Source organism: Zingiber officinale, chromosome 2B, assembly GCF_018446385.1.
Source record: "Zingiber officinale cultivar Zhangliang chromosome 2B, Zo_v1.1, whole genome shotgun sequence".
Taxonomy (NCBI): domain Eukaryota; kingdom Viridiplantae; phylum Streptophyta; class Magnoliopsida; order Zingiberales; family Zingiberaceae; genus Zingiber; species Zingiber officinale.
Genome location: NC_055989.1, coordinates 6,702,139 through 6,713,950, shown reverse-complemented (window position 1 = coordinate 6,713,950; position 11,812 = coordinate 6,702,139).

Below are 11,812 nucleotides of genomic sequence, written 5' to 3'. Positions count from 1 at the left end.
TTGTTTTTCCTATTCGAATTCTTATTTCGGTTGTTTAGAATTCATACGGATTAGGTTTTATAAGAAACATTAATTGGTATCAGAGCATGATTATGTTTCGTCGTTTTCATTGACAATAAAGTTTAAATTTTTCTTTGATTTGTTATTTGTATGCTAGATTAAGTCTTTCCTAGTTAATACACATTTTTAATCATCGAAAATCATATAAGTGAAAATTAGGATAAACTTGTTTTTCGAATTTTTCATATTTCTATGAAGAATATGAAGAACGACGAAAATTGTCATCGTTTAACTTAATTTTAGGTAAAATTGTGATGGTCTAATCGATTGTTTTGGTCGAGCAATTGATTGTCGAGTCTAAAATTTTGAACGGAAATAATTGAAATTTAAATAATTAATAACCTTAAAGTTGCGACTATGTTTTAATCGATTAAGTATGATTTTAATGAATTGAGATTTTTTTTAATTAATTAAGTTTTTTTTAATGTTTCTTCGTGAAACAATAAAAAAAAGGGAAAAAAGTTCTGTTTCAAACAGAATTCGAGGGAAAATAATGCTACTGTAAAACAGTAAAAGAAAAGAAAAAATATTTAAATATTTTTTTAAAGAATTAATTAAGGGATTAAATAGTATTAAATAATATTATTTAATTATATATAGAACTCAATGCTTTAACTTCTTAAGGAAGAGTTCTATGTATAATCACGTAGTCGCATATAGTAAGTTTTCGGATCGATTGGGATAATCGATTGGATCATACCAATCGACTATCATAAGGTATCAATCGATTAATAAGTCTAATTTTATATTGTTAAAGTTGATTAAGTAATTTCTGTTCAAATTAAGTCCCTACTATTTTCTTGGGTCTATCTACACAACGTGCTATTAAGTTGAACTAATGTGTCGCTCCAAAGGAAGACACCTTAGATAGGTTTAGTGCATTTTGTGTTGATAGACGTATATCTATGTTAAAAGTAATTTGTCTAAAGGAAGGTTACTTTTATGCCAGATATATGTATAAAATAGCTTATAACTATGGAATAAAATATTATTTTATTCAAATCATGCACAAAATATGTCGGCTCAAAAGATGACATATTTTGTGGCCGATTAAGGTTGTTGTAAGCTATGGACCAAAATATAACTCGTATAAAGTATCATATTATGCGCACAATGAGTTGGCCCAAAGGAAGGCATATTGTGTGACCAATTAAAGTTTAAGTTATATTAGAGAATATCACTAACAAATAATGTGTCGCCCCAAAGGAAGACACATTATGTTGTACTTGATATCTCATAAAGAGCTCATTCATATACATTTAAAATTTTATTTTATTTATATAATTTTATATTACTTATATGTTCTTGGCTTTAGTTAAATCGTGAGCTTAAATAAATCTCTCTTTAATTTCAGTACAATCTGCAATTGTCAATATTAATAACATCCCAACACTAACTGGTTCGAATTTTGCTGAATGGAAAGAATACGTGACCGTAGTGTTAGGCTGCATGGGCTTATACTATGCATTAAGGAATGATCATTCCCCATCTCTGACCAGTGCTAGCATTATAAAGCGGAGGGTTGAATTTCAGCTATGGGAGAAATCAAATCACATGTGTCTGAATATCATGAAGTTTTCCATACCGGCATCAATAAAAGGATCGATAACTGAGAGAGAAGATGCTAGGAGTTTCTTGGACCAATTAGCAGATCGATTCACCTCAAATGAAAAGGTCAACACTACCACACTTCTTACGAAGTTAGTAACCATGTGGTATATTAGAAAAGGAAACATAAGGGAGAGACTAAGGTTTGAGATACCTGAAAGTGCTCACATAACATTTAGATCTCAAGATTCAGGTACGAAGAGAAAGAGGATCAATAAAGGAAAAGGAATGCAGACTGCAGATTCTGTGAGTTTTCAAAATTTTGTTAGTTCAGAAGTCAATCTAGCTATTATACCCACTGACATTTGGTAGGTAGATATCGGTGCTACTACTCACATAAGTGTTACTATGTAGGGTTGTTTCAGGAGCTGACTTCCGCTTGATGGTGAAAGATACATCTATACAGGAAATTGAAAGAAGGCTAAAGTCGAGTCGATTGCTTATAAGGTATGGTATGCAGAACTGTACACCCGGTGACACACCTGCGTCAAGAGGTGACAAGTTCAGCTTGCAGCAGTGCCATGGATTAAATTTGAAATAAAGGAGATGGAGCAATTCCCATATGTGTCAGCAGTGGGAAGTCTCATGTATGCACAAGTTTGTACTCGACCAGATATAATATTTATAGTAGGGATGTTAGGCAAATATGTTAGTAACCAAGGATCATCACACTGGAAAGCGGTAAAGAGAGTGATGCGGTATTTGGAAAGAACTAAAGGACAGATGCTCACATATCGGAGATCAGATCATCTGGAGGTGATTTGATATTCAGACTATGATTTTGTTGGATGCTTGGATAACAGAAGATCTACTTCAGGCTATATTTTCATGCTTGCTGGAGGGGCTATATCTTGAAGAGCGTCAAGCAGACGCTAGTAGCCACTTCTATTATGGAGACAGAGTTGGTAACATGCTATGAAGTATTCAATCATGGGATTTGGCTGCGGAACTTCATCTCAGCATTATAGATTATTGATGGCAGTGACAGGCCGCTGAGGATCTACTGTGATAATAAAGCCGCAGAATTTTATGCCAAGAATAACTGCAGTTCATCGAAGTCTAAACATATCGACATCAAGTTTCTAGCGGTTAAAGAAAGAGTTCAGAGTTGTCAGATTATGGTAGAGCACATCAGAACAGATTCCATGTTGGCTGATCCACTCACAAAAGGCTTGGTGCCTAAGGTGTTTCATGCACATGTTGTGGATATAAGAGTCCTTTTGGAAGAAGAACTCATCTAGTGGGAATCTGTATTTATTTTTATTGCTCTACATTTAATAATAAAGACAAACATTTTGTTTTGATTATTGTACGTACCTAAAGTTCAAAACATTAATGGGAATTTATATGTTTGTTTGATACTTTGACTATGATATCATATTTACTAATGTTGTTTAGCATTTGATGTTTGTAAATATGATATAGATTCTTTTTGGAATCATACAGTGTTGAATCCCGCAGTTGTTTTGATGTGATCAACCAAGTTGGTTAGGTCCTGCTTTGTGTTTGATCCCTGTGTCTAAGTGTGTAGGAGCTTAGGAGCGCAGGAAGTCGAGCGGAAGACACAGCTAGTGAGAAGGACGGCACAGGAAGGGAGCCGACGGGCTCGGTGCGTCCGAACGACCAGAGAGCTGCGGAAGAGTACACCGGTAGGCGAGAAGAACGTGCGCGGCGTTCGAGGGACGTTAAGCCGGGAGGAAGACTGCTCGAGGAGAAGGCCGAAAATTGAGTTCGGGTGAGCCCTATTTCGGTTGGCCGGAATCACCTAAAAGAACAGGACTTCGGAAGACGAAGCAAAGAAGCATGCAAGCTGGAAAAAGCTACCAGCAAGCTTGGAGGCGCCTCGGACCTGGCAGAAGTGAACGTTGGGCTTCTGAATAAAGTTTTATCCACTTTTCGATGGAGGCGCTTCGGACATCCGAGATAGGATTTCCATAGGCTATATAAAGGCCTCTGGAATTAGGAATTAGAGATCAACTGTTCCGTCAACTCTGTAATCAATTCCTAGCAATAGTTCTGAGCTGTTAGAGTGTAAAAGACTTCTCTGCCTTCAGAGAAGGAGATTCTTCTAGTGCGCGCTTTTTCATCGTCCTGCAATAACAACCTTTTTGGTTGTAATCAGGTTAACTCCCGAGTCTCTAGCTTTATTGTTTTAATTTTATTATTATTGCTATTGCACTTTCGAGTTGAAAAATCCGTGGAGGGTAGTTTTAATTTGTGCATGCAATTCACTCCCCTCTTGCTGTCCTCCGCTGCACCAACAAGTGGTATCAGAGCGAGACCGCCTCAGAAGGACTAACCTCCGACTGAAGCACAACGATCAAAACAATGGCCGGAGCGAATATTCATCCCCCGAAGTTCGATGGAGACTTCGCGACGTGGAAACGCCGGATGGAGGTATTTTTCAAGACAGAATTTGACATTTGCTTAATTATGAAATATGGATATGCAGTTCAAAAAGGTAAAGAAGAAAACACGTGGAGCAAGAAGGAGCAAGCCGATTTTGTCGCCAACGGAAAGGCAGAATTCCACCTGCTTAGCGTGCTGCCACCACAAGAGGTAAGTCGAATCGGAAGCTACGACTCCGCGAAAGACCTCTGGGAAAAATTCCTGGAGCTTCACGAAGGTACTTCGGAAGCTAAGCTAGCGAGGCGCGACATCCTCTATACCCAGTTAACGAACCTTCGGATGAACAACGGCGAGAAGGTAGCGCAACTCCAAGCAAGGATCAAGAAATTAATAACTCAACTAATCAACCTTGGAGAAGAAGTAACGAACCAGGACTAAATTCGGTACGTGCTCAACGCCTTCTCCAGAACTCCAGAGTGAGCCTCCTTAGTAGATGCGTACTACATCTCTAAGGACTTCGAGGTAAGTACTTTAGAAAATTTATTTTCTACTTTTAAACTTCACGAATCTCGAGTTGCAGAGCCCAATGGAATAGAGAAGACTAGTCAGAACATTGCCTTAAAGGTAAAAACAAACGCTTCTGACTCTGACGCATCGATTGACGAAAACGAAGCTGCGTTAATGGTAAGACGTTTTAATAAGTTTTTAAAATCTAACAAATTTAGATTGCAGTCCAGTAAACGTCATCAAAAGACAAGGACAGTACGTTGCTACAATTGCAACGAAGAAGGACACAACAAGGATGACTGTCCGAAATTGAAGAGCAAACAGAAAGAGAAGGAAAAGGTAAAGTACAAGAAGCCAGAATCCTCCAAATACAAAAACCTGAAAGCGACATGGTCAGACTCATCCTCTGAATTAGACCTCGAAGAATTCTCGGGGTTAGCGCTAATGGCCAACCATCTATTCGAAGACGACTCAAGCTTAGAGATGAGCATAGACGAAGGGGGAGGAACCTTAGAAGAAGAAAGTAGCGATGAAGGAGGAGCATCACCGAGTCAGGTAAGTAAGGTACGTGCTCTAACCCCTACTCAGTCGTTTAAATTTATCAAATCTTTTTCTAAAGATTTGTTAAAATTAGAAAAAAGAAAATACTGAATTGAAATGAAATTAACAAAAGCATGTCCACTTGAGATATACGATAATCTAAAATCAGAAAACGAAAAATTAAAAATTGAAGTTGAAAAATTAAAAAATGATGCATGTTTAAATAAATTTTTAAAATAAAAAATTAAAATTTATGGAAAATTGAATTGTTACATTAGAAACCATTAGGGTCAACTTAGAAGAGTGCCCAAGAACTATGTACTCCATAAATTTTTGAATAGTCCTATAGGAAGGAACCTCTATTGGGTTCCGAAATCTGTGCTAAATTAATTTATTTAATTAAGGCTATCAAGAGAGAATTAAACAAAGAATTTCTTTATGAAGCTTTGTCTAAGAAAGTGGTTGTTGCTCCAATAACCAAGAAGGCTTAGTGCCTCGCCACGACCTGGAAGCTGAAATATTGAAATAAAATATTTAATTAACTTTCTGAAAAAGCATTAAACTATAATTAAATAATGCTTTGAAAGTTTTTTTTTAACATTTTTGAAAAATTTCAAAAAATTTAGTTTACTTTGAATTTTTTAAAATTCTAAAAATTAATTTTGAATTAGAAATTATTTTGAAAAATTCCATTCTGTTTAGAAAATTTTGAAAAATTCATCCTACTCAAAATTCTTTTAACTTAAAAATTTACTAATTTTTTTTTAATATCATACTCTTATCCTGTTTTGTTGTGAGCAAAGGAGGAGAGATTAGTACAAGTCTAGGAGGAGATAATTTTTTCAAAATTTTTTAAAACTTTTAATTAGTTGCAATTTTACTTACTGCAAATTAATGCTTAAAATATTATTTTAGTAATTCTCTTTAAAATTACTATTTGATTATTTTTTACCCTAACTTGAACTTGGGTTGATGCACATCAAAAAGGGGGAGATTGTTGAATCCCGTGGTTATTTTGATGTGATCAACCAAGTTGGAGGTCCTGCTTTGTGTTTGACCTCTGTGTCTGAGTGTGCAGGAGCTTAGGAGTGCAGGAGCTTAGGAGCGCAGGAAGTCGAGCGGAAGACGCAGCTAGCGAGAAGGATGACACGGGAAGGGAGCCGACGGGTTCGGTTCGTCCTTCCGAAGGACGAGAGAGCTCGGGAAGAGTACACCGATGTGCGAGAAGAACGTGCGCGGCGTTCGAGGGACGTTAAGCCGAGAGGAAGACTGCTCGAGGAGAAGGTCGAAAATTGGATTCGGGTGAACCCTATTTCTGTTGGTCGGAATCACCCAAAAGAACGCGACTTCGGAAGACGAAGCAAAGAAGCAAGCAAGTTGGAAAAAGCTGCCAGCCAGCTTGGAGGCGCCTCCATCATGCTTGGAGGCGCCTCTAGCTTGAAGGCGCCTTCAATGCCTGTTGGAGGTGCCTTGGACCTGGCAGAAGTGAACGTTGGGATTCTGGATAAAGTTTTATCCACTCTCTCGATGGAGGCGCCTTGGACCCCTAATGGAGGCGCATTGGACATCCGAGATAGGATTCCAGAGGCTATATAAAGGCCTCTGGAACTAGGAATTAGAGATCAACTGTTTCGTCAACTTTGTAATCAATTCTTAGCAATAGTTTTGAGCTGTTAGAGTGTAAAAGGCTTCTCTGCCTTCAGAGAAGGAGATTCTTCTAGTGCGCTTTTTCATCGCCCTGAAATAATAATCTTCTTGGTTGTAGCCAGGTTAACTCTTGAGTCTCTAGCTTTATTGTTTTAATTTTATTATTATTGCTATTGCACTTTCGAGTTGAAAAATCCGAGGAGGGTAGTTTTAATTTGTGCAGGCAATTCACCCCCCTCTTGTCATCCTCCGCTGCACCAACATACAGTTTAGATCATGATTTGTTATTGCAGTTTAGGATAAAGTATTTTGCAAATATGATCTGAGCTCTTTTGAGGTCATCTTAGGACCAATTGAAAATTGATATGTATTGATCACATTTCATGTAATATTCACTCTACAGATCCATATCTTGATCTATGTCATTAATGATATTGGTATTGGGATTACTGTTGGGGCTTATTACAATCATATACAGTAGCTATGAGCTCATTAGTCCTATACCAATAAAGTTAATGGACCAGATTGTTTACAGGGGTATTATATACCAATAAAGTTTGATATCAACTAAAGTTTTACTTGTATTTCACGTACAACTCACATATAGCCCAAGTGGGAGATTGTTGGATATAATTATCCCTATTAGGTGGGCTTATTTGTAAGTTGCACATGTGAATACGATCTGAACCCTTTAAATTGATCTAACTTATGTCTAATGGGTTTCGGGTAATTAGATGTAGATCTCATATGTGTAGAACCTTTAGTCTCGCATCTATTATCATCTATATGCTGATAATAGATGTTCAGTATATATGGATTTATAGTTCCACATCTATTATTATTGATGGGCTGATAATAGATGTGCACTATATAATGGGTTGGTCCCTAGAGGATTATGTATCCTTGAGATGTCTCTTCGTTCCCCATTGACGAAGAGGATTCGGCGCCATCAACCCTAACTCCTCTGGAAGACCTTCCTTTTGCTTTCCGCTGCTTCTTCTTCCACAAGCTCTTCTGGACGAGCTAAAGGACAAAGATATGACTCTTCAATTAGGTTCTTTGTCATTATGTTTACGTATTATTATTTTTCTTATGCCATGTTCTCAATGAAACCAAGATCCATGCTCATATGTTCTTATTTTTTCTATTCGAATTCTTATTTCGGTTATTTAGAATTCATACAACTTAGGTTTTACGAGAACCGTAAAAAGGTAACAAATGTAAGTACAAGAACTTTAAAAAAAAATACCGACAACAAATAAAGGAAAGACAACTTTTAGCAGCACGTAGTTGGAGAAGATTCGCAGTAACACAGGAGCACAGCGCAGTAGAGCAATCATTGGAAGACGATGTTATTCTTCAGCTCAGGAGGTAGCCTCCTTTTATAGGAAGCTTCGGGTGCCCGGATCCCTTCCGGGCGCCTGGAATGTGACGTAGCCCAGCCAACCAGTAAGCTCCACGTGCAACGGCTACAACGAGATAAGAATTGCACTCCGGGCGCTCGGACCCCTACTGGGTGCCTGGACCACCGGGCGCCCGGACCCCCATTTTCCAGCATTCAACTTTCTGTATGAAAATGGTAGTCTGAGACAAATGCAAATTATACTATCCCGCAAATAAAGTATTAGCACAATCATAGAACAAGAGTAGTAATTAGATTCCGTCTCCTCGAGATCAGAAGCAAGTCACGATCTCAACCTAGATTTTCGAAATTGATCTAAGTTGGATCGATGCCTAAGTTCCCTTCTCGGGAACACGTCCTCACAGTGACTCCCCTCTAGTGACTTACATTAACTTATCTAACAGACGTCCGGTCAGCCCGTCGACCCGTCTAGTTTTCATGCCAGCTATCAGGTCGGTCCGTCGACTTAGTAAGACTTCCCTGCAACACTGAGTTAGCACAAAAGATAAAACAATACATTAAACCTAGGGTTACCTCCCTAGGGTTGCCTAGCTTCACTCACTAGGACTTCCATTGTCTGGTTTCACTCACCAGGGCTTTCTCCACCTAGCTTCACTCACTAGAGTCTGACTTCACTCACCGGGACTTCCACCACTTAGCTTCACTCATTAGGGCCTGACTGCACTCATCGGCACGACCCGACTTCACTCACCGGGACTTCCATCACCTAACTTCACTCACAAGGGCCCGGCTTCACTCACCGAGACTTCTACCACCTAGCTTCACTCACTAGGGTCTGACTTCACTTACTAGGACTTCCACTACCTAGTTTCACTCACTAGAGTCTTACTTCACTCATCTTTGTTAGTCATCTAATCCTGACTAGACTTCTCTCTCCCAAACATCAAGTTCTATTTGGGTCAACCCTTGGTCATATTGTCAAACATCGTAATCCTACAGGTCGATTGCACCAACAATTTCATCCATCCGGAATTGGGCTCACCCGGACCCATCTTCAGGCCTTCTCCTTGAGCAGGCTTCTTTCTCGGTTTCTCATCCCTCGAATGTCGCACACGTCCTTCTCGTCCATCAGTGTACTCTTCCGCAACACCTCGTCCCTCGAACGCACCGAGCACGTCGACCCTCTCTGTTGTTGTCCTTCTCGCTAGCTGCGCCTTCTGCTTGACTTCTTGTACTCCTAAGCTCCTGAACACTTAGACACAAGGATAAAAAAATAGCAAGATCTAACTGAATTTGGTTAATCACATCAAAACTTCTCCGGGGTTCTAACAGGTTGAACATATTTAAAACCCAATTTTATTTTTAATTTTTTTAAGAAATATAAACTAGGCAAACCGATTGACAGTTCATCCGACGGATGATCAACACTACAAGTGCTAACCTTTCAACGGCAGCACATCATTCACTCTATATCCTGTAGATGATGTTGCTCCCTTCGAATTAACGTGTTCCAGCGGCCAGTAGTCGATTAGCATATCATCCGTTTATAGCAACATCATCCTGCTCTACTCATGGAATTCGGCTCATCCATTTGCCATAAAATTTGCTTGATCCTTCTTGGTCCATTGTACTCCTCTTTATCTTTCGGTGCTACAAATTCATATTTTAATATTAACAATAAATCAAAATCAGTTTTAAAAAATACCTCCATTTTTCTTTTCTATATCGCGAACTCCCCCTCGAACTTAGATGGGTAGATGCTGGGTCTGACCATCGTCTTTGTACTTCTGTTGGCGGTTAATCCTTTTGAAGTGGTTGAGCTCTGATAACCGGCAAGAGGGGGGTCAATTGCATGTTGAAAACAAAATGAACATTTCCCAACTTCCAACTCAGATTAGTAGCAACAGTATAATTATAACAAGTAAATTAAACAACTACAAAATGAAAGAAGAGACAAAGAAATTTACTTGGTTACAATGTAGGTGGTTGTTAATTCAAGACAAATGAAAAACACTAAAATTCTCCTTCGATGAAGGCGGAGAAGCCTCTTACACTCATTAAATGCTCACACAGTTGCTAGAAAATAAATACAAGAGTTGTTCAATATTTCTTAGGAGCCTTTTTATAGTTCCTGAAAAATCCTATCCGCAGCTTGAAGGTGTCTCCAAAGAGGTTCAAGGCACCTTTCATTAGATAAGTTTTATCCGCTAAGGATAAAACTCTATCAGCGGTAAACGACTATCGGAAGTCGCCTTTGTACTATTCATCGAAGGCGCCTTCCACAAAGAAGCGTAAGGGCACCTTCAACTCTGTTGAAGGTGCCTCTAGCAACTTTTACATCACTTCCTTTGCTCTTCTGCTGCTCTGATCGTCTGGGTGATTTTGTCCATCCGGAATTGGGCTCACCCGGACTCATCTTCTGACATTCTCCTCAAGCTGGTTTCCTCCCCGGCTTCTCGTCCCTCGAACGTCGCGCACATCCTTCTCGTCCACCACTGTACTCTTCCGCAGCACCTTGTCCCTCGAACGCACCGAGCCGGTGGGCTCTCTCCGGTGTCGTCCTTCTCGCTAGCTGCATCTTCTACTCGACTTCTTGTGTTCCTAAGCTCCTGCACACTTAGATATAAGGATAAAAAAATAACAGAACCTAACTGAACTTGGTTGATCACATCAAACTACCCCGGGGTTCTAACAGGTTGAATGTATTTAAAACCCAATTTTATTTTAATTTTTTTAAAAAATATATAAACTAGGCAAACCGATTGACAATTCATCCGACGGATGATCAACACTGCAAGTGCTAACCTTTCGACGATGGCACGTCGACATTCACTCTACATCCTGCAGACGATGTTGCTCCCTCCGAATTGGCGTGTTCCAGCGGCCAGCAGTCGATTAGCATATCATCCGTCTATATCAACATCATCCTGCTCTCCTCATGGGGGAATCTATCAGCTAGGCAAGATTCTACCAAAGAAATTAGTGAGAATCGCACAAGGAGGAGCCTTTTGCTGAATCCAGGCTCCTTCAATATCAATACTGTCATCCCATATATTGACATGATGTTAAATAGACACTCAATAGAATAATTAATTACTTTTAAATAACACAAAAATAACTAAATAAAAAGAGGACTAAATCTTCTTTAACACATTAATTACGACTTGAAATTTCGGAATACAAAACTAACATCTACCTGCAGTATTTTATTGTCATTCTTCACGTGGTCACATGATTCACATAAAGCAATCAACCTAAAATTATTGCTTACATGAATAAGGACTCACATTGAGCTGAATGACAACGAAATGTTAATATTAATTCTATCATCCTCACTACACATCATATGATCATGACATTGGTAGACGGGATCTATTTTTAACCGTAGCTTCTATCTTTTTTGTGGTAAAAAAAAAGGAAGATGAAACGCTCGTCCCAGCGTCCCCGTCATACCCGACCCAAGGCCATCATGAGAGAGGTAAATCACAGCATCCGAGCGAGCATGTGACAGACAGGGTGTAATACGGGGATAGAGGATTTTTTCCTCAGCTGCCCCGAGGATCGATTCTGCGACTTCATTGTGACAATACCCGTCACATATCAACTCGAATGACCAGCGGGATCAATATTTGACCGTCGTACCTTCTATCCTTGATAAAATGGCAGCAGGATGTCAGTATTTGACTGCCTACTATTTTCGTCTCTCATCAAACCTTTTAATGACAGGTTATCTGAGCC